Genomic DNA, 23,001 nt, shown 5'->3' with positions numbered 1-23,001 from the left:
TTTTTCGCTATTTTCAATTATTCGAAAAACCTACTTTTTCGAACTCGTCCTAGACGGTTAGTCCGATTGCCACGAAAATTGGCTCAGATCATCTTCAGACCATGCTGGCAAAAAGTTATGGAATTCAAGTTGATTCGTCCAACTGTTGTCGAATGACACGTAAACAAATTTGACGAAAAGCACGCAAACATGCACGTGAGGCTATATCCCGGCAACGGTTTGTCATATTGAGACCAAACTTGGCGTGTGTTATAACAAGCATGAACTGAGACTACCTGCAGTGTTTCGACACAGCGCCACCTAGTGGTCAGGAGATATGAAAAATGCATATTTTGGCTTATAACTACTGAATGGTTTGGCCAAAAATCACACAACTGGTCTCTTTAGATTCAGTGAGTCATGTCGAGTCAAATGATATCCAATTTTCCTGTGTCGGCCATTTTAGGCGTCGGCCATTTTGAATTATGATTTAAAATGCTGTATTTTTTGAACGCAGCATCGTATCGTTTCGCAAATAATTACAAAAATATTCGGCTCCATGCCCTGAAGGTACTCAAAAAGTTTGGTGGCAGCGCCACCTTGTGGCCAATAGTTATAATGAAATATCACATAAATGCTAATAACTTTTGAATAAATTAGTCTATTAAAATTAAAATGGTCTCGCTATATTCTGTGGGTCATGCCGAGAGTATTGATACCAATAATGTGAAAATTGGCCTTACTTCCTGTCCGCCATTTTGCTTAATGTTGAAAACCTACTTTTTCGAACTCCTCCTAGACCGTTAGCCCAATTTTCACCAAATTTGACGTGCATCATCTTCAGACCATGCTGGCAAAAAGTTATGGATTTTGTGTCGATATACGTAACGGTTCTCATTTAGCGCATCAACGAATTTGCTGGAAGGGTGCCAAAATGCATTTGAGGCTGTATCTCTGCAACACTTTGACATATTTGCACCAAACTTTGTATGTGTCATCGCCACCTCACACTGACCATGCCACATAAATTTGGTAACAGCGCCACCTATTGGTCAAGAGTAATAAACCATTCATTAACCATGAGTAATTACACTTTTTAAAATGCTAATAACTTTTTAATGCATTAGCCTATTTGAAGGAAACTGGGCTCAAAATATTCCCTGGCTTATGCCGATAACATAGATACCAAATATACCACGGTAAGCTGAACTTCCGGTCCGCCATTTTGATTTATGTTGAAAACATACTTTTTCGAACTCCTCATCAACCGTATGTCCGATTTTCACCAAATTCGAATCAAATGATCTTCAGGCTATACTGATTCAAAGTTATGGATTTTGAGTCGATAGACAAAACCGTTTTCGCATACCACATCGACGAATTTGAGGCACAATGAGAAAATGACACTTGAGGCTGTATGCCTGGAATGCTTTGGCATATTGACACCAAACTTTGTGTGTGTCATTGAAAAGTCACACAGAGTACACCAAATTGATTTTATAACAGTGTCACCTATTGGTCAAGCTTGATAAACCAAGTAATCATGCTACTAGAGGTGGTATTGGTGTTTTTTTTTTTTTTTGCCATTTCAAATACAATAATTCCAAAATTGCTGTTATTGCTCATTAATGTATTTGGTGTGATGCTTTATGCGATGCTTAGCTACTACATTTGCCGTTGGAGTGCTTGGCCCCGTAATTGCTGCTTGCAGCTATATTTCTTCTTCTTCTTCTTCTTCTTCCGCCGCAAGTCTATGGCAGCCCATAGAACCGATTGCGGGAAAGTTGTATAATTTGGCACACTGATAGAGGACAGTCCCACCATTAACTATAGCTAATTTGAAGTCTCTAACTCCTACTCTCTAGCGCCACCACTTGTCCAAACTTTCAATGTTTGTATGCTAATAACTTTTGAACCGTAAGCCAGAAAATGGAAATTCTTTTTTCCTCTGAATCCTTGGCTCATGCCAAGTCGAATGAACCCCAAAATTCAAAAATCGCAAGGTTTAGTTTTTTCGCTATTTTTCAATTTTTCGAAAAACCTGTTTTTTCGAACTCGTCCTAGACGGTTAGTCCGATTGCCACGAAAATTGGCTCAGATCATCTTCAGACCATGCTGGCAAAAAGTTATGGAATTCAAGTTGATTCGTCCAACCGTTGTCGAATGACACGTAAACAAATTTGACGAAAAGCACGCAAAAATGCACTTGAGGCTATATCTCAGCAACGGTTTGGCATATTGAGACCAAACTTGGTGTGTGTTATAAAAAGCATGACCTGAGACTACCTGCAGTGTTTCGACACAGCGCCACCTAGTGGTCAGGAGATATGAAAAATGCATATTTTGGCTTATATCTTCTGAATGGTTTGGCCAAAAATCACACAACTGGTCTCTTTAGATTCAGTGAGTCATGTCGAGTCGTATGATATGCAAATTTCCCGTGTCAGCCATTTTAGGCGTCGGCCATTTTGAATTATGTTTTAAAATGCTGTATTTTTTCAACGCAGCATCGTATCGTTTCGCAAATAATTACAAAAGTCTTCGGGCCCATGCCCTGAAGGTACTCAAAAAACTTGGAGGCAGCGCCACCTTGTGGTCAAGAGTTATAATGAAATATCACAAAAATGCTAATAACTTTTGAATACATTAGACTATTAAAATTAAAATGGTCTCACTACATTCTGTGTGTCATGCCGAGAGCATTGATACCAATTAAGTGAAAATTGGCCATACTTCCTGTCCGCCATTTTGATTAATGTTGAAAACCTTCTTTTTCGAACTCCTCCTAGACCGTTAGTCCGATTTTCACCAAATTTGACGTGAATCATCTTCAGACCATGCTGGCAAAAAGTTATGGATTTCGTGTCGATATACGAAACGGTTCTCATTTAGCGCATCAACGAATTTGCTGGAAGGGTGCCAAAATGCATTTGAGGCTGTATCTCTGCATCGCTTTGATATATTTGCACCAAACTTTGTATGTGTCATCGCCACCTCACACTGACCATGCCACATAAATTTGGTAACAGCGCCACCTATTGGTCAAGAGTAATAAACCATTCATTAACCATGTATAATTACACTTTTTAAAATGCTAATAACTTTTTATTGCATTAGCCCATTTGAATGAAAATGGGCTCAAAATATTCCCTGGCTTATGCCGATAACATAGATACCAAATATGCCAGAGTAAACTGAACTTCCGGTCCGCCATTTTGATTTATGTTGAAAACATACTTTTTTGAACTCCTCATCAACCGTATGTCCGATTTTCACCAAATTCGAATCAGATGATCTTCAGACTATGCTGACACAAAGTTATGGATTTTGTGATGATAGACGAAACCGTTTTCGCATACCACAGCGATGAATTTGAGGCACAATGAGAAAATGACACTTGAGGCTGTATCTCTGGAATGCTTTGGCATATTAACACCAAACTTTCTGTGTGTCATTGAAAAGTAACACAGAGTACACCAAATTGATTTGATAACAGCACCACCTATTGGTCAATTTTGATAAGCAAGTAAATCATGCTACTAGAGGTTGTATTTATGATTTTTTTAGCCATTTCAGTTACAATAATCCAAAAATTGCTGTTATTGCTCATTAATGCATTTGGTGTGATGCTCCATGCCATGCTTAGCTCCTACATTTGCCGTTGGAGTGCTTGGCCCCGTAATTGCTGCTTGCAGCTATATTTAGGGGCCAAGCACCGAAGGTGCGTAGGCACCTATTGTAATCGTTGGCGTTATTATTATTCTTCTTCTTCTTCTTCTTCTTCTTCTTCTTCCGCCGCAAGTCTATGGCAGCCCATAGAACCGATTGCGGGAAAGTTGTATAATTTGGCACACTGATAGAGGACAGTCCCAACATTAACTATAGCAAATTTGAAGTCTCTATCTCCTACTCTCTAGCGCCACCACTTGTCCAAACTTTCAATGTTTGTATGCTAATAACTTTTGAACCGTAAGCCAGAAAATGGAAATTCTTTTTTCCTCTGAATCCTTGGCTCATGCCAAGTCGAATGAACCCCAAAATTCAAAAATCGCAAGGTTTAGTTTTTTCGCTATTTTCAATTATTCGAAAAACCTACTTTTTCGAACTCGTCCTAGACGGTTAGTCCGATTGCCACGAAAATTGGCTCAGATCATCTTCAGACCATGCTGGCAAAAAGTTATGGAATTCAAGTTGATTCGTCCAACTGTTGTCGAATGACACGTAAACAAATTTGACGAAAAGCACGCAAACATGCACGTGAGGCTATATCCCGGCAACGGTTTGTCATATTGAGACCAAACATGGCGTGTGTTATAACAAGCATGAACTGAGACTACCTGCAGTGTTTCGACACAGCGCCACCTAGTGGTCAGGAGATATGAAAAATGCATATTTTGGCTTATAACTACTGAATGGTTTGGCCAAAAATCACACAACTGGTCTCTTTAGATTCAGTGAGTCATGTCGAGTCAAATGATATCCAATTTTCCTGTGTCGGCCATTTTAGGCGTCGGCCATTTTGAATTATGATTTAAAATGCTGTATTTTTTGAACGCAGCATCGTATCGTTTCGCAAATAATTACAAAAATATTCGGCTCCATGCCCTGAAGGTACTCAAAAAGTTTGGTGGCAGCGCCACCTTGTGGCCAATAGTTATAATGAAATATCACATAAATGCTAATAACTTTTGAATAAATTAGTCTATTAAAATTAAAATGGTCTCGCTATATTCTGTGGGTCATGCCGAGAGTATTGATACCAATAATGTGAAAATTGGCCTTACTTCCTGTCCGCCATTTTGCTTAATGTTGAAAACCTACTTTTTCGAACTCCTCCTAGACCGTTAGCCCAATTTTCACCAAATTTGACGTGCATCATCTTCAGACCATGCTGGCAAAAAGTTATGGATTTTGTGTCGATATACGTAACGGTTCTCATTTAGCGCATCAACGAATTTGCTGGAAGGGTGCCAAAATGCATTTGAGGCTGTATCTCTGCAACACTTTGACATATTTGCACCAAACTTTGTATGTGTCATCGCCACCTCACACTGACCATGCCACATAAATTTGGTAACAGCGCCACCTATTGGTCAAGAGTAATAAACCATTCATTAACCATGAGTAATTACACTTTTTAAAATGCTAATAACTTTTTAATGCATTAGCCTATTTGAAGGAAACTGGGCTCAAAATATTCCCTGGCTTATGCCGATAACATAGATACCAAATATACCACGGTAAGCTGAACTTCCGGTCCGCCATTTTGATTTATGTTGAAAACATACTTTTTCGAACTCCTGATCAACCGTATGTCCGATTTTCACCAAATTCGAATCAAATGATCTTCAGGCTATACTGATTCAAAGTTATGGATTTTGAGTCGATAGACAAAACCGTTTTCGCATACCACATCGACGAATTTGAGGCACAATGAGAAAATGACACTTGAGGCTGTATCCCTGGAATGCTTTGGCATATTGACACCAAACTTTGTGTGTGTCATTGAAAAGACACACAGAGTACACCAAATTGATTTTATAACAGTGTCACCTATTGGTCAAGCTTGATAAACCAAGTAATCATGCTACTAGAGGTGGTATTGGTGTTTTTTTTTTTTGCCATTTCAAATACAATAATTCCAAAATTGCTGTTATTGCTCATTAATGTATTTGGTGTGATGCTTTATGCGATGCTTAGCTACTACATTTGCCGTTGGAGTGCTTGGCCCCGTAATTGCTGCTTGCAGCTATATTTATTATTATTATTCTTCCTCTTCTTCCACCCCAAGTCTATGGTAGCCCATAGAACCGATTGCGGGAAAGTTGTATAATTTGGCACACTAATAGAGGACTGTCTGAACATTAACCGTAACAAATTTGAAGTCTCTAACTCAAACTCTCTAGCGCCACCAATTGTCTAAACTTTCAAAAACTTGATGCTAATAACTCTTGAACCGTAAGCCACAAAATGAAAATTCTTTTTTCCTGTGATTCCTTGGCTCATGCCGAGTCGAATGGACACCGAAATTCAAAAATCGCAAGGCTTAGTTTTTTCGCTATCGTCAATTGTTCGTAAAACCTACTTTTTCGAACTCGTCCTAGGCCGTTGCACCGATTGTCACGAAAATTGAATCAGATAATCTTCAGACCATGCTGGCAAAAAGTTATGGAATTCAAGTTGATTTCTCAAACCGTTTCCGAATAGCTCATGAACGAATTCTTCGAAAAGCACGCAAACGTGAACATGAGGCTATATCTCCGCAACGGTTTGGCCTATTGAGACCAATCTTGGTGGGTCTTATAACAACCATTCCCTGGGAGTACCTGCAGTGTTTCGGTGCTGTGCCCCCTAGTGGTCAGGAGATATGAAAAATGCATGTTTTTGCTCATAACTTCTGAACGGTTTTGCCAAAAATCACAAAAGTGGTGTCTTTAGATTCAGTGCATCATTCCGAGTCGAATGATACCGAATTTTCCCAATTCGGCCATTTTGGGCGTCGGCCATTTTGAATTTAGTTGTAAATTTCTGTATCTTAAGAATGAAGTTCCGTATCGTTTCGCAAATAATTACAAAAATGTCCGGCTCCATGCCCTGAATGTACACAAAAAAATTGGGGGCAGCGCCACCTTGTGGTCAATAGTTATAACGATTTTTCGAAAAATGCTAATAACTTTTGCATACATTAGCCTATTGTAACAAAACTGATGTTGATAGATTCCTTGGGTCATGCCGAGAACACCGATACCCCATTTGTCAATTTTGGCAAAATTTCCTGTCCGCCATTTTGATTCATGTTGAAAACCTACTTTTTCGAACTCCTCCTAGACCGTTGCTCAGATTTTCACCAAATTTGATTTGGATCATCTTCAGACCATGCTGGCAAAAAGTTATGGAATTTGTGTCGATACACGTAACCGTTTTCAATTAGCGTACCAACGAATTTGCTGGAAAGATGCCAAACTGCATCTGAGGCTGTATCTCTGCAAAGGTTGAAGATATTTACACAAAACTTAATATGTGAGATTGTCACATCACATTGACCACGCCACATCATTTTGGTCACAGCGCCACCTATTGGTCAAGAGTAATAAACCAATCAATAACCGCTAATTATTACATTTCCAATAATGCTAATAACTTTTGATTGCATTAGCCTATTATCATGAAACATGTCTCAAAATGTTCCTTGGGACATGCCGACAACATACATACCAATTATGTCATATTAAGCAAAACTTCCTGTCCGCCATTTTGATTCATGTTGAAAACCTTTTTTTTTAAACTCATCCTCAACCGTTTGTCTGATTTTCACCAAAATTGAATCAGATCATCTTCAGACCGTGCTGACAAAAAGTTATGGATTTCGTGTCAATAGACGAAACCGTTTTTGTACAGCGCTGCTTCAGATGTCAGGCATCTTCACAAAATGAGTCTGAGGCTCTATCTCTGCATATACACACACACACACACACACAGAGAGAGAAGTACATGCCCACACATTTTGTTGTATGTAGATATTTGAAATAAATTATAGGTGACACACAACTCACAGAAAGACTTCTTTTCTTACATTTCTATGTCAGGTTTCATTGCATTCATATTCTGACATAATAGTAAACATTTGATATACATGTATGAATAAATTGTTGAACTTTCACTCAATGTGATCTTAAATGCTTGAACAGTAATATTAAATAATAGTAATATATATTTTTCTAGATGAATCAATCATCGAGACAATGAACTGTAATGTTTTAGTCTTTAGTGAGCCCATTAGTGGTCTTCCAGTGACATCTAGTGGTCGTAAATGCAATTTATCATACAACACTGTCTCTTTAACCTTTATAACTGTTATATGTTGTCTTAATTTCATTCCAAAGAAGCATACGCAATTTATGTATAATTTCACAGTCTAGATAAAAGTACTGCACTGATTTTAAATAACCTAGATATGGCTGACAGTAAAAGAATAGAACAGAATTACAGACACACACAAACATGAAATGTTTAAACTAGTATATTAATACTCAATAAGCATGCTTAAACCCACACACAGATGCACACATTTTGTTATATATATAGATAATTAAAATAAATGATGGGTGATAAAACCTATTGCAAGTCTTCTGTTTTTATGGGCTTCTATGTCATTTTTCAGGTTTCATTGCAATCATAATCTGGCATAATTATAAACATTAGATATATCTGTATGAATAAATTGGTAAACTTTGACTCAATGTGATCTGAAATGCTTGAACAGTAATATTAAATAATAGTAATATACATTTTTTCTAGATGAATCCCTCAACAAGCCCATAAACTGTAATGTTTTAGTCTTTAGTGAGCTCATTAGTGGTCTTCCGGTGACATCTAGTGGTTATAATTGCAATTTTTTATTCAACACTGGGTTTTGAAGCTTTATAAATATTACAGTGTTCTTTTTTACCTAATCTCTGTTAAATTTTGCATGATTGTTTAGAAAAAATACAGATCTAATGCATGTGTGATTATATTACCCCTTTTTTTTTTGCAGTTTAATGCCATTCACAACAGAAATCTTTTGTTTTTTAGGCCTGTTTAAATGTTATCTAACCAAAGGACAAAATACAACATATTTTTTCAAAGTTATTGATCTAGAGAGTCCTGAGAATATTACTGCAGTGGTTTGATCAAGACTGAACAAAAAACCAGGTGACCCAAAACATTCAAATTCGTGGACCAATTTTACGAAAAAGGCTATAACTCGGGAACAAAATGAGATATCTTCACCAAACTCAGAACTCATATGCATGAACAAAAACTTTAGTCAAATTATTATTTTTTTTCCATATCTGCCACTTAGTGGCGCTACAGGATGAAAAAAAATCAAATGGCTATAACTAAGCAACCGTTGATCCAATCAACTTGAAAATTGATATGGCCCAATGTGGCACAAGTGCTCTATGAGGAATTTCACTTATCTTAAAAAACATGGCCGCCATTGGCCAAACAACTTTAAGCACCTATTTGACAAGGTTAATGGAAGTCGATCGGAACGAAACTCGGTGGGCATGTTCGACTCATTGCCCTAAAGGTCTGTAAGTATTTTGAAAGAAATTGCCCACAACATTGTCACCTCCCACAGAACACAACAAAGCGATTTGATTACAGCGCCAACTATTTTCCAAAAATGATAATGCATCATTTTACTGGAGTTTTACTGGCTGTTTCAATTACACTCTTCCAATAATTGCTTTTCTTACTCGTTGCATTTGGTCTGATGCTCCATGCCATGCTTAGCTCCTCGCTGTGGAACTTTTATTAACGATTTTCAGCCATTTCAATTACAATCATGCAATTATTAATTTCATTATTCATTGTTGCATTTGGTCTGATGCTACATATGCTTAGCTCCTGATGTTGCCGCTGGAATGCTTGGCCCCGTGATTGCTGCTTGCAGCTATATTTAGGGGCCAAGCACCGAAGGTGCGAAGGCACCTATTGTGTTTGTTGGCGTTATTATTATTAGGGGCCAAGCACCGAAGGTGCGTAGGCACCTATTGTAATCGTTGGCGTTATTAGGGGCCAAGCACCGAAGGTGCGAAGGCACCTATTGTGTTTGTTGGCGTTATTATTAGGGGCCAAGCACCGAAGGTGCGAAGGCACCTATTGTGTTTGTTGGCGTTATTATTATTATTCTTCCTCTTCTTCCACCCCAAGTCTATGGTAGCCCATAGAACCGATTGCGGGAAAGTTGTATAATTTGGCACACTAATAGAGGACTGTCTGAACATTAACCGTAGCAAATTTGAAGTCTCTAACTCAAACTCTCTAGCGCCACCAATTGTCTAAACTTTCAAAAACTTGATGCTAATAACTCTTGAACCGTAAGCCACAAAATGAAAATTCTTTTTTCCTGTGATTCCTTGGCTCATGCCGAGTCGAATGGACACCAAAATTCAAAAATCGCAAGGTTTAGTTTTTTCGCTATCGTCAATTGTTCGTAAAACCTACTTTTTCGAACTCGTCCTAGGCCGTTGCACCGATTGTCACGAAAATTGAATCAGATAATCTTCAGACCATGCTGGCAAAAAGTTATGGAATTCAAGTTGATTTCTCAAACCGTTTCCGAATAGCTCATGAACGAATTCTTCGAAAAGCACGCAAACGTGAACGTGAGGCTATATCTCCGCAACGGTTTGGCCTATTGAGACCAATCTTGGTGGGTCTTATAACAACCATTCCCTGGGACTACCTGCAGTGTTTCGGCGCTGTGCCCCCTAGTGGTCAGGAGATATGAAAAATGCATGTTTTTGCTCATAACTTCTGAACGGTTTTGCCAAAAATCACAAAAGTGGTGTCTTTAGATTCAGTGCATCATTCCGAGTCGAATGATACCAAATTTTCCCAATTCGGCCATTTTGGGCGTCGGCCATTTTGAATTTAGTTGTAAATTGCTGTATCTTAAGAATGAAGTTCCGTATCGTTTCGCAAATAATTACAAAAATGTCCGGCTCCATGCCCTGAATGTACACAAAAAAATTGGGGGCAGCGCCACCTTGTGGTCAATAGTTATAACGATTTTTCGAAAAATGCTAATAACTTTTGCATACATTAGCCTATTGTAACAAAACTGATGTTGATAGATTCCTTGGGTCATGCCGAGAACACCGATACCCCATTTGTCAATTTTGGCAAAATTTCCTGTCCGCCATTTTGATTCATGTTGAAAACCTACTTTTTCGAACTCCTCCTAGACCGTTGCTCAGATTTTCACCAAATTTGATTTGGATCATCTTCAGACCATGCTGGCAAAAAGTTATGGAATTTGTGTCGATACACGTAACCGTTTTCAATTAGCGTACCAACGAATTTGCTGGAAAGATGCCAAACTGCATCTGAGGCTGTATCTCTGCAAAGGTTGGAGATATTTACACAAAACTTAATATGTGACATTGTCACATCACATTGACCACGCCACATCATTTTGGTCACAGCGCCACCTATTGGTCAAGAGTAATAAACCAATCAATAACCGCTAATTATTACATTTCCAATAATGCTAATAACTTTTGATTGCATTAGCCTATTATCATGAAACATGTCTCAAAATGTTCCTTGGGACATGCCGACAACATACATACCAATTATGTCATATTAAGCAAAACTTCCTGTCCGCCATTTTGATTCATGTTGAAAACCTTTTTTTTTAAACTCCTCCTCAACCGTTTGTCTGATTTTCACCAAAATTGAATCAGATCATCTTCAGACCGTGCTGACAAAAAGTTATGGATTTCGTGTCAATAGACGAAACCGTTTTTGTACAGCGCTGCTTCAGATGTCAGGCATCTTCACAAAATGAGTCTGAGGCTATATCTCTGCAAACCTTTGTTGTAATTAAGCCAAACTTGTGTGTGCCATTGTCTAACATGGAGAATAGGCTCACAGACACTCACACACAGAAATGAAATGGTTCAACTATTATATGAATAATCAATAAGCATGATTACACACACACACACACACACACACACACACACACACACACACAGAGAAGTACATGCCCACACATTTTGTTGTATGTAGATATTTGAAATAAATTATAGGTGACACACAACTCACAGAAAGACTTCTTTTCTTACATTTCTATGTCAGGTTTCATTACATTCATATTCTGACATAATAGTAAACATTTGATATACATGTATGAATAAATTGTTGAACTTTCACTCAATGTGATCTTAAATGCTTGAACAGTAATATTAAATAATAGTAATATATATTTTTCTAGATGAATCAATCATCGAGACAATGAACTGTAATGTTTTAGTCTTTAGTGAGCCCATTAGTGGTCTTCCAGTGACATCTAGTGGTCGTAAATGCAATTTATCATACAACACTGTCTCTTTAACCTTTATAACTGTTATATGTTGTCTTAATTTCATTCCAAAGAAGCATACGCAATTTATGTATAATTTCACAGTCTAGATAATAGTACTGCACTGATTTTAAATAACCTAGATATGGCTGACAGTAAAAGAATAGAACAGAATTACAGACACACACAAACATGAAATGTTTAAACTAGTATATTAATACTCAATAAGCATGCTTAAACCCACACACAGATGCACACATTTTGTTATATATATAGATAATTAAAATAAATGATGGGTGATAAAACCTATTGCAAGTCTTCTGTTTTTATGGGCTTCTATGTCATTTTTCAGGTTTCATTGCAGTCATAATCTGGCATAATTATAAACATTAGATATATCTGTATGAATAAATTGGTAAACTTTGACTCAATGTGATCTGAAATGCTTGAACAGTAATATTAAATAATAGTAATATACATTTTTTCTAGATGAATCCCTCAACAAGCCCATAAACTGTAATGTTTTAGTCTTTACTGAGCTCATTAGTGGTCCTCCGGTGACATCTAGTGGTTATAATTGCAATTTTTTATTCAACACTGGGTTTTGAAGCTTTATAAATATTACAGTGTTCTTTTTTACCTAATCTCTGTTAAATTTTGCATGATTGTTTAGAAAAAATACAGATCTAATGCATGTGTGATTATATTACCCCTTTTTTTTTTGCAGTTTAATGCCATTCACAACAGAAATCTTTTGTTTTTTAGGCCATTTTAACTGTTATAGCACCAGCTATTTTCTGATCTTAATGAAACTTTGCATGCTTGGTGGGTCATCTTTCACATGTTATAACCAAGTTTCATAAAGTTTTGAGTTTTTGTTTCAGTTTTATAGGCTTTAGGTTACATGTGGCCACGGCCCTTTCCTAAATGACCTCTTATAGCTAACCAAAGGACAAAATGCAACATGTTTTTGAAAATTATTGATCTAGAGAGTCCAGAGAATATTATTGCAGTGGTTTGATCAAGAATGAACAAAAAACCAGGTGACCCAAAACATTCAAATTCGTGGACCAATTTTACGAAAAAGGCTATAACTCGGGAACAAAATGAGATATCTTCACCAAACTCAGAACTCATATGCATGAACAAAAACTTTAGTCAAATTATTATTTTTTTTCCATATCTGCCACTTGGTGGCGCTACAGGATGAAAAAAAATCAAATGGCTATAACTAAGCAACCGTTGATCCAATCAACTTGAAAATTGATATGGCCCAATGTGGCACAAGTGCTCTATGAGGAATTTCACTTATCTTAAAAAACATGGCCGCCATTGGCCAAACAACTTTAAGCACCTATTTGACAAGGTTAATAGAAGTCGATCGGAACGAAACTCGGTGGGCATGTTCGACTCATTGCCCTAAAGGTCTGTAAGTATTTTGAAAGAAATTGCCCACAACATTGTCACCTCCCACAGAACACAACAAAGCGATTTGATTACAGCGCCACCTATTTTCCAAAAATGATAATGCATCATTTTACTGGAGTTTTACTGGCTGTTTCAATTACACTCTTCCAATAATTGCTTTTCTTACTCGTTGCATTTGGTCTGATGCTCCATGCCATGCTTAGCTCCTCGCTGTGGAACTTTTATTAACGATTTTCAGCCATTTCAATTGCAATCATGCAATTATTAATTTCATTATTCATTGTTGCATTTGGTCTGATGCTACATATGCTTAGCTCCTGATGTTGCCGCTGGAATGCTTGGCCCCGTGATTGCTGCTTGCAGCTATATTTATTATTCTTCTTCTTCCACCCCAAGTCTATGGTAGCCCATAGAACCGATTGCGGGAAAGTTGTATAATTTGGCACACTAATAGAGGACTGTCTGAACATTAACCGTAGCAAATTTGAAGTCTCTAACTCAAACTCTCTAGCGCCACCAATTGTCTAAACTTTCAAAAACTTGATGCTAATAACTCTTGAACCGTAAGCCACAAAATGAAAATTCTTTTTTCCTGTGATTCCTTGGCTCATGCCGAGTCGAATGGACACCGAAATTCAAAAATCGCAAGGCTTAGTTTTTTCGCTATCGTCAATTGTTCATAAAACCTACTTTTTCGAACTCGTCCTAGGCCGTTGCACCGATTGTCACGAAAATTTAATCAGATAATCTTCAGACCATGCTGGCAAAAAGTTATGGAATTCAAGTTGATTTCTCAAACCGTTTCCGAATAGCTCATGAACGAATTCTTCGAAAAGCACGCAAACGTGAACGTGAGGCTATATCTCCGCAACGGTTTGGCCTATTGAGACCAATCTTGGTGGGTCTTATAACAACCATTCCCTGGGACTACCTGCAGTGTTTCGGCGCTGTGCCCCCTAGTGGTCAGGAGATATGAAAAATGCATGTTTTTGCTCATAACTTCTGAACGGTTTTGCCAAAAATCACAAAAGTGGTGTCTTTAGATTCAGTGCATCATTCCGAGTCGAATGATACCGAATTTTCCCAATTCGGCCATTTTGGGCGTCGGCCATTTTGGATTTAGTTGTAAATTGCTGTATCTTAAGAATGAAGTTCCGTATCGTTTCGCAAATAATTACAAAAATGTCCGGCTCCATGCCCTGAATGTACACAAAAAAATTGGGGGCAGCGCCACCTTGTGGTCAATAGTTATAACGATTTTTTCGAAAAATGCTAATAACTTTTGCATACATTAGCCTATTGTAACAAAGCTGATGTTGATAGATTCCTTGGGTCATGCCGAGAACACCGATACCCCATTTGTCAATTTTGGCAAAATTTCCTGTCCGCCATTTTGATTCATGTTGAAAACCTACTTTTTCGAACTCCTCCTAGACCGTTGCTCAGATTTTCACCAAATTTGATTTGGATCATCTTCAGACCATGCTGGCAAAAAGTTATGGAATTTGTGTCGATACACGTAACCGTTTTCAATTAGCGTACCAACGAATTTGCTGGAAAGATGCCAAACTGCATCTGAGGCTGTATCTCTGCAAAGGTTGGAGATATTTACACAAAACTTAATATGTGACATTGTCACATCACATTGACTACGCCACATCATTTTGGTCACAGCGCCACCTATTGGTCAAGAGTAATAAACCAATCAATAACCGCTAATTATTACATTTCCAATAATGCTAATAACTTTTGATTGCATTAGCCTATTATCATGAAACATGTCTCAAAATGTTCCTTGGGACATGCCGACAACATACATACCAATTATGTCATATTAAGCAAAACTTCCTGTCCGCCATTTTGATTCATGTTGAAAACCTTTTTTTTTAAACTCATCCTCAACCGTTTGTCTGATTTTCACCAAAATTGAATCAGATCATCTTCAGACCGTGCTGACAAAAAGTTATGGATTTCGTGTGAATAGACGAAACCGTTTTTGTACAGCGCTGCTTCAGATGTCAGGCATCTTCACAAAATGAGTCTGAGGCTATATCTCTGCAAAGCCCATTAGTGGTCTTCCAGTGACATCTAGTGGTCGTAAATGCAATTTATCATACAACACTGTCTCTTTAACCTTTATAACTGTTATATGTTGTCTTAATTACATTCCAAAGAAGCATACGCAATTCATGTATAATTTCACAGTCTAGATAATAGTACTGCACTGATTTTAAATAACATAGATATGGCTGACGGTAAAAGAATAGAACAGAATTACAGACACACACAAACATGAAATGTTTAAACTACTATATTAATACTCAATAAGCATGCTTAAACCCACACACAGATGCACACATTTTGTTATATATATAGATAATTAAAATAAATGATGGGTGATAAAACCTATTGCAAGTCTTCTGTTTTATGGGCTTCTATGTCATTTTTCAGGTTTCATTGCAATCATAATCTGGCATAATTATAAACATTAGATATATCTGTATGAATAAATTGGTAAACTTTGACTCAATGTGATCTGAAATGCTTGAACAGTAATATTAAATAATAGTAATATACATTTTTTCTAGATGAATCCCTCAACAAGCCCATAAACTGTAATGTTTTAGTCTTTAGTGAGCTCATTAGTGGTCTTCCGGTGACATCTAGTGGTTATAATTGCAATTTTTTATTCAACACTGGGTTTTGAAGCTTTATAAATATTACAGTGTTCTTTTTTACCTAATATCTGTTAAATTTTGCATGATTGTTTAGAAAAAATACAGATCTAATGCATGTGTGATTATATTACCCCTTTTTTTTTGCACTTTAATGCCATTCACAACAGAAATCTTTAGTTTTTTAGGCCATTTTAACTGTTATAGCACCAGCTATTTTCTGATCTTAATGAAACTTTGCATGCTTGGTGGGTCATCTTTCACATGTTATAACCAAGTTTCATAAAGTTTTGAGTTTTTGTTTCAGTTTTATAGGCTTTAGGTTACATGTGGCCACGGCCCTTTCCTAAATGACCTCTTATAGCTAACCAAAGGACAAAATGCAACATATTTTTGAAAATTATTGATCTAGAGAGTCCAGAGAATATTATTGCAGTGGTTTGATCAAGACTGAACAAAAAAACAGGTGACCCAAAACATTCAAATTCGTGGACCAATATTACGAAAAAGGCTATAACTCGGGAACAAAATGAGATTTCTTCACCAAACTCAGAACTCATATGCATGAACAAAAACTTTAGTCAAATTATTTTTTTTTTCCATATCTGCCACTTGGTGGCGCTACAGGATGAAAAAAAATCAAATGGCTATAACTAAGCAACCGTTGATCCAATCAACTTGAAAATTGATATGGCCCAATGTGGCACAAGTGCTCTATGAGGAATTTCACTTATCTTAAAAAACATGGCCGCCATTGGCCAAACAACTTTAAGCACCTATTTGACAAGGTTAATGGAAGTCGATCGGAACGAAACTCGGTGGGCATGTTCGACTCATTGCCCTAAAGGTCTGTAAGTACTTTGAAAGAAATTGCCCACAACATTGTCACCTCCCACAGAACACAACAAAGCGATTTGATTACAGCGCCACCTATTTTCCAAAAATGATAATGCATCATTTTACTGGAGTTTTACTGGCTGTTTCAATTACACTCTTCCAATAATTGCTTTTCTTACTCGTTGCATTTGGTCTGATGCTCCATGCCATGCTTAGCTCCTCGCTGTGGAACTTTTATTAACGATTTTCAGCCATTTCAATTACAATCATGCAATTATTAATTTCATTATTCATTGTTGCATTTGGTCTGATGCTACATATGCTTAGCTCCTGATGTTGCCGCTGGAATGCTTGGCCCCGTGATTGCTGCTTGCAGCTATATTTCTTCCTCTTCTTCTTCCACCCCAAGTCTATGGTAGCCCATAGAACCGATTGCGGGAAAGTTGTATAATTTGGCACACTAATAGAGGACTGTCTGAACATTAACCGTAGCAAATTTGAAGTCTCTAACTCAAACTCTCTAGCGCCACCAATTGTCTAAACTTTCAAAAACTTGATGCTAATAACTCTTGAACCGTAAGCCACAAAATGAAAATTCTTTTTTCCTGTGATTCCTTGGCTCATGCCGAGTCGAATGGACACCAAAATTCAAAAATCGCAAGGCTTAGTTTTTTCGCTATCGTCAATTGTTCGTAAAACCTACTTTTTCGAACTCGTCCTAGGCCGTTGCACCGATTGTCACGAAAATTGAATCAGATAATCTTCAGACCATGCTGGCAAAAAGTTATGGAATTCAAGTTGATTTCTCAAACCGTTTCCGAATAGCTCATGAACGAATTCTTCGAAAAGCACGCAAACGTGAACGTGAGGCTATATCTCCGCAACGGTTTGGCCTATTGAGACCAATCTTGGTGGGTCTTATAACAACCATTCCCTGGGACTACCTGCAGTGTTTCGGCGCTGTGCCCCCTAGTGGTCAGGAGATATGAAAAATGCATGTTTTTGCTCATAACTTCTGAACGGTTTTGCCAAAAATCACAAAAGTGGTGTCTTTAGATTCAGTGCATCATTCCGAGTCGAATGATACCGAATTTTCCCAATTCGGCCATTTTGGGCTTCGGCCATTTTGAATTTAGTTGTAAATTGCTGTATCTTAAGAATGAAGTTCCGTATCGTTTCGCAAATAATTACAAAAATGTCCGGCTCCATGCCCTGAATGTACACAAAAAAAATTGGGGGCAGCGCCACCTTGTGGTCAATAGTTATAACGATTTTTCGAAAAATGCTAATAACTTTTGCATACATTAGCCTATTGTAACAAAACTGATGTTGATAGATTCCTTGGGTCATGCCGAGAACACCGATACCCCATTTGTCAATTTTGGCAAAATTTCCTGTCCGCCATTTTGATTCATGTTGAAAACCTACTTTTTCGAACTCCTCCTAGACCGTTGCTCAGATTTTCACCAAATTTGATTTGGATCATCTTCAGACCATGCTGGCAAAAAGTTATGGAATTTGTGTCGATACACGTAACCGTTTTCAATTAGCGTACCAACGAATTTGCTGGAAAGATGCCAAACTGCATCTGAGGCTGTATCTCTGCAAAGGTTGGAGATATTTACACAAAACTTAATATGTGACATTGTCACATCACATTGACCACGCCACATCATTTTGGTCACAGCGCCACCTATTGGTCAAGAGTAATAAACCAATCAATAACCGCTAATTATTACATTTCCAATAATGCTAATAACTTTTGATTGCATTAGCCTATTATCATGAAACATGTCTCAAAATGTTCCTTGGGACATGCCGACAACATACATACCAATTATGTCATATTAAGCAAAACTTCCTGTCCGCCATTTTGATTCATGTTGAAAACCTTTTTTTTTAAACTCATCCTGAACCGTTTGTCTGATTTTCACCAAAATTGAATCAGATCATCTTCAGACCGTGCTGACAAAAAGTTATGGATTTCGTGTCAATAGACGAAACCGTTTTTGTACAGCGCTGCTTCAGATGTCAGGCATCTTCACAAAATGAGTCTGAGGCTATATCTCTGCAAAGCTTTGTTGTAATTAAGCCAAACTTGTGTGTGCCATTGTCTAACATGGAGAATAGGCTCACAGACACTCACACACAGAAATGAAATGGTTCAACTATTATTTGAATAATCAATAAGCATGATTACACACACACACACACACACACACACACACACACACACACACAGAGAAGTACATGCCCACACATTTTGTTGTATATAGATATTTGAAATAAATTATAGGTGACACACAACTCACAGAAAGACTTCTTTTCTTACATTTCTATGTCAGGTTTCATTGCATTCATATTCTGACATAATAGTAAACATTTGATATACATGTATGAATAAATTGTTGAACTTTCACTCAATGTGATCTTAAATGCTTGAACAGTAATATTAAATAATAGTAATATATATTTTTCTAGATGAATCAATCATCGAGACAATGAACTGTAATGTTTTAGTCTTTAGTGAGCCCATTAGTGGTCTTCCAGTGACATCTAGTGGTCGTAAATGCAATTTATCATACAACACTGTCTCTTTAACCTTTATAACTGTTATATGTTGTCTTAATTTCATTCCAAAGAAGCATACGCAATTTATGTATAATTTCACAGTCTAGATAATAGTACTGCACTGATTTTAAATAACCTAGATATGGCTGACAGTAAAAGAATAGAACAGAATGACAGACACACACAAACATGAAATGTTTAAACTAGTATATTAATACTCAATAAGCATGCTTAAACCCACACACAGATGCACACATTTTGTTATATATATAGATAATTAAAATAAATGATGGGTGATAAAACCTATTGCAAGTCTTCTGTTTTTATGGGCTTCTATGTCATTTTTCAGGTTTCATTGCAATCATAATCTGGCATAATTATAAACATTAGATATATCTGTATGAATAAATTGGTAAACTTTGACTCAATGTGATCTGAAATGCTTGAACAGTAATATTAAATAATAGTAATATACATTTTTTCTAGATGAATCCCTCAACAAGCCCATAAACTGTAATGTTTTAGTCTTTAGTGAGCTCATTAGTGGTCTTCCGGTGACATCTAGTGGTTATAATTGCAATTTTTTATTCAACACTGGGTTTTGAAGCTTTATAAATATTACAGTGTTCTTTTTTACCTAATCTACCTTGATCATTGTCACCTATTTGACAAGGTTAATGGAAGTCGATCGGAACGAAACTCGGTGGGCATGTTCGACTCATTGCCCTAAAGGTCTGTAAGTATTTTGAAAGAAATTGCCCACAACATTGTCACCTCCCACAGAACACAACAAAGCGATTTGATTACAGCGCCACCTATTTTCCAAAAATGATAATGCATCATTTTACTGGAGTTTTACTGGCTGTTTCAATTACACTCTTCCAATAATTGCTTTTCTTACTCGTTGCATTTGGTCTGATGCTCCATGCCATGCTTAGCTCCTCGCTGTGGAACTTTTATTAACGATTTTCAGCCATTTCAATTACAATCATGCAATTATTAATTTCATTATTCATTGTTGCATTTGGTCTGATGCTACATATGCTTAGCTCCTGATGTTGCCGCTGGAATGCTTGGCCCCGTGATTGCTGCTTGCAGCTATATTTATTAGGGGCCAAGCACCGAAGGTGCGAAGGCACCTATTGTGTTTGTTGGCGTTATTAGGGGCCAAGCACCGAAGGTGCGAAGGCACCTATTGTGTTTGTTGGCGTTATTAGGGGCCAAGCACCGAAGGTGCGTAGGCACCTATTGTAATCGTTGGCGTTATTATTATTCTTCTTCTTCTTCTTCTTCTTCCGCCGCAAGTCTATGGCAGCCCATAGAACCGATTGCGGGAAAGTTGTATAATTTGGCACACTGATAGAGGACAGTCCCAACATTAACTATAGCAAATTTGAAGTCTCTATCTCCTACTCTCTAGCGCCACCACTTGTCCAAACTTTCAATGTTTGTATGCTAATAACTTTTGAACCGTAAGCCAGAAAATGGAAATTCTTTTTTCCTCTGAATCCTTGGCTCATGCCAAGTCGAATGAACCCCAAAATTCAAAAATCGCAAGGTTTAGTTTTTTCGCTATTTTCAATTATTCGAAAAACCTACTTTTTCGAACTCGTCCTAGACGGTTAGTCCGATTGCCACGAAAATTGGCTCAGATCATCTTCAGACCATGCTGGCAAAAAGTTATGGAATTCAAGTTGATTCGTCCAACTGTTGTCGAATGACACGTAAACAAATTTGACGAAAAGCACGCAAACATGCACGTGAGGCTATATCCCGGCAACGGTTTGTCATATTGAGACCAACCTTGGCGTGTGTTATAACAAGCATGAACTGAGACTACCTGCAGTGTTTCGACACAGCGCCACCTAGTGGTCAGGAGATATGAAAAATGCATATTTTGGCTTATAACTACTGAATGGTTTGACCAAAAATCACACAACTGGTCTCTTTAGATTCAGTGAGTCATGTCGAGTCAAATGATATCCAATTTTCCTGTGTCGGCCATTTTAGGCGTCGGCCATTTTGAATTATGATTTAAAATGCTGTATTTTTTGAACGCAGCATCGTATCGTTTCGCAAATAATTACAAAAATATTCGGCTCCATGCCCTGAAGGTACTCAAAAAGTTTGGTGGCAGCGCCACCTTGTGGCCAATAGTTATAATGAAATATCACATAAATGCTAATAACTTTTGAATAAATTAGTCTATTAAAATTAAAATGGTCTCGCTATATTCTGTGGGTCATGCCGAGAGTATTGATACCAATAATGTGAAAATTGGCCTTACTTCCTGTCCGCCATTTTGCTTAATGTTGAAAACCTACTTTTTCGAACTCCTCCTAGACCGTTAGCCCAATTTTCACCAAATTTGACGTGCATCATCTTCAGACCATGCTGGCAAAAAGTTATGGATTTTGTGTCGATATACGTAACGGTTCTCATTTAGCGCATCAACGAATTTGCTGGAAGGGTGCCAAAATGCATTTGAGGCTGTATCTCTGCAACACTTTGACATATTTGCACCAAACTTTGTATGTGTCATCGCCACCTCACACTGACCATGCCACATAAATTTGGTAACAGCGCCACCTATTGGTCAAGAGTAATAAACCATTCATTAACCATGAGTAATTACACTTTTTAAAATGCTAATAACTTTTTAATGCATTAGCCTATTTGAAGGAAACTGGGCTCAAAATATTCCCTGGCTTATGCCGATAACATAGATACCAAATATACCACGGTAAGCTGAACTTCCGGTCCGCCATTTTGATTTATGTTGAAAACATACTTTTTCGAACTCCTGATCAACCGTATGTCCGATTTTCACCAAATTCGAATCAAATGATCTTCAGGCTATACTGATTCAAAGTTATGGATTTTGAGTCGATAGACAAAACCGTTTTCGCATACCACATCGACGAATTTGAGGCACAATGAGAAAATGACACTTGAGGCTGTATCCCTGGAATGCTTTGGCATATTGACACCAAACTTTGTGTGTGTCATTGAAAAGACACACAGAGTACACCAAATTGATTTTATAACAGTGTCACCTATTGGTCAAGCTTGATAAACCAAGTAATCATGCTACTAGAGGTGGTATTGGTGTTTTTTTTTTTGCCATTTCAAATAGAATAATTCCAAAATTGCTGTTATTGCTCATTAATGTATTTGGTGTGATGCTTTATGCGATGCTTAGCTACTACATTTGCCGTTGGAGTGCTTGGCCCCGTAATTGCTGCTTGCAGCTATATTTAGGGGCCAAGCACCGAAGGTGCGTAGGCACCTATTGTTTCCGTTGGCGTTATTATTATTATTCTGCTTCTTCTTCTTCTTCCGCCGCAAGTCTATGGCAGCCCATAGAACCGATTGCGGGAAAGTTGTATAATTTGGCACACTGATAGAGGACAGTCCCAACATTAACTATAGCAAATTTGAAGTCTCTATCTCCTACTCTCTAGCGCCACCACTTGTCCAAACTTTCAATGTTTGTATGCTAATAACTTTTGAACCGTAAGCCAGAAAATGGAAATTCTTTTTTCCTCTGAATCCTTGGCTCATGCCAAGTCGAATGAACCCCAAAATTCAAAAATCGCAAGGTTTAGTTTTTTCGCTATTTTCAATTATTCGAAAAACCTACTTTTTCGA

At 37.5% G+C, this 23,001-nt stretch overlaps 2 long non-coding RNA genes across 2 annotated transcripts in view; both read left to right on the top strand.

Annotated features, from left to right (window-relative positions):
* The window catches only part of LOC127949437 (uncharacterized), a 44,295-nt gene extending 29,095 nt beyond the window's left edge, over positions 1 to 15,200 (top strand). The window contains exons 3-4 of the long non-coding RNA XR_008152298.1: positions 9,560 to 9,934; positions 13,917 to 15,200. This is a non-coding gene — a long non-coding RNA (uncharacterized LOC127949437). The remainder of the gene's footprint in view (positions 1 to 9,559; positions 9,935 to 13,916) is intronic.
* LOC127949547 (uncharacterized) overlaps positions 1 to 23,001 on the top strand; it is a 157,701-nt gene that overhangs the window by 37,369 nt on the left and 97,331 nt on the right. The window lies entirely within an intron of this gene.

This window comes from Carassius gibelio, chromosome A1 (genome assembly GCF_023724105.1).
Source record: "Carassius gibelio isolate Cgi1373 ecotype wild population from Czech Republic chromosome A1, carGib1.2-hapl.c, whole genome shotgun sequence".
Taxonomy (NCBI): Eukaryota; Metazoa; Chordata; class Actinopteri; order Cypriniformes; family Cyprinidae; genus Carassius; species Carassius gibelio.
Note: the sequence above shows the minus strand (reverse complement) of the source record. Positions and strands in the feature narration are given on the sequence as shown.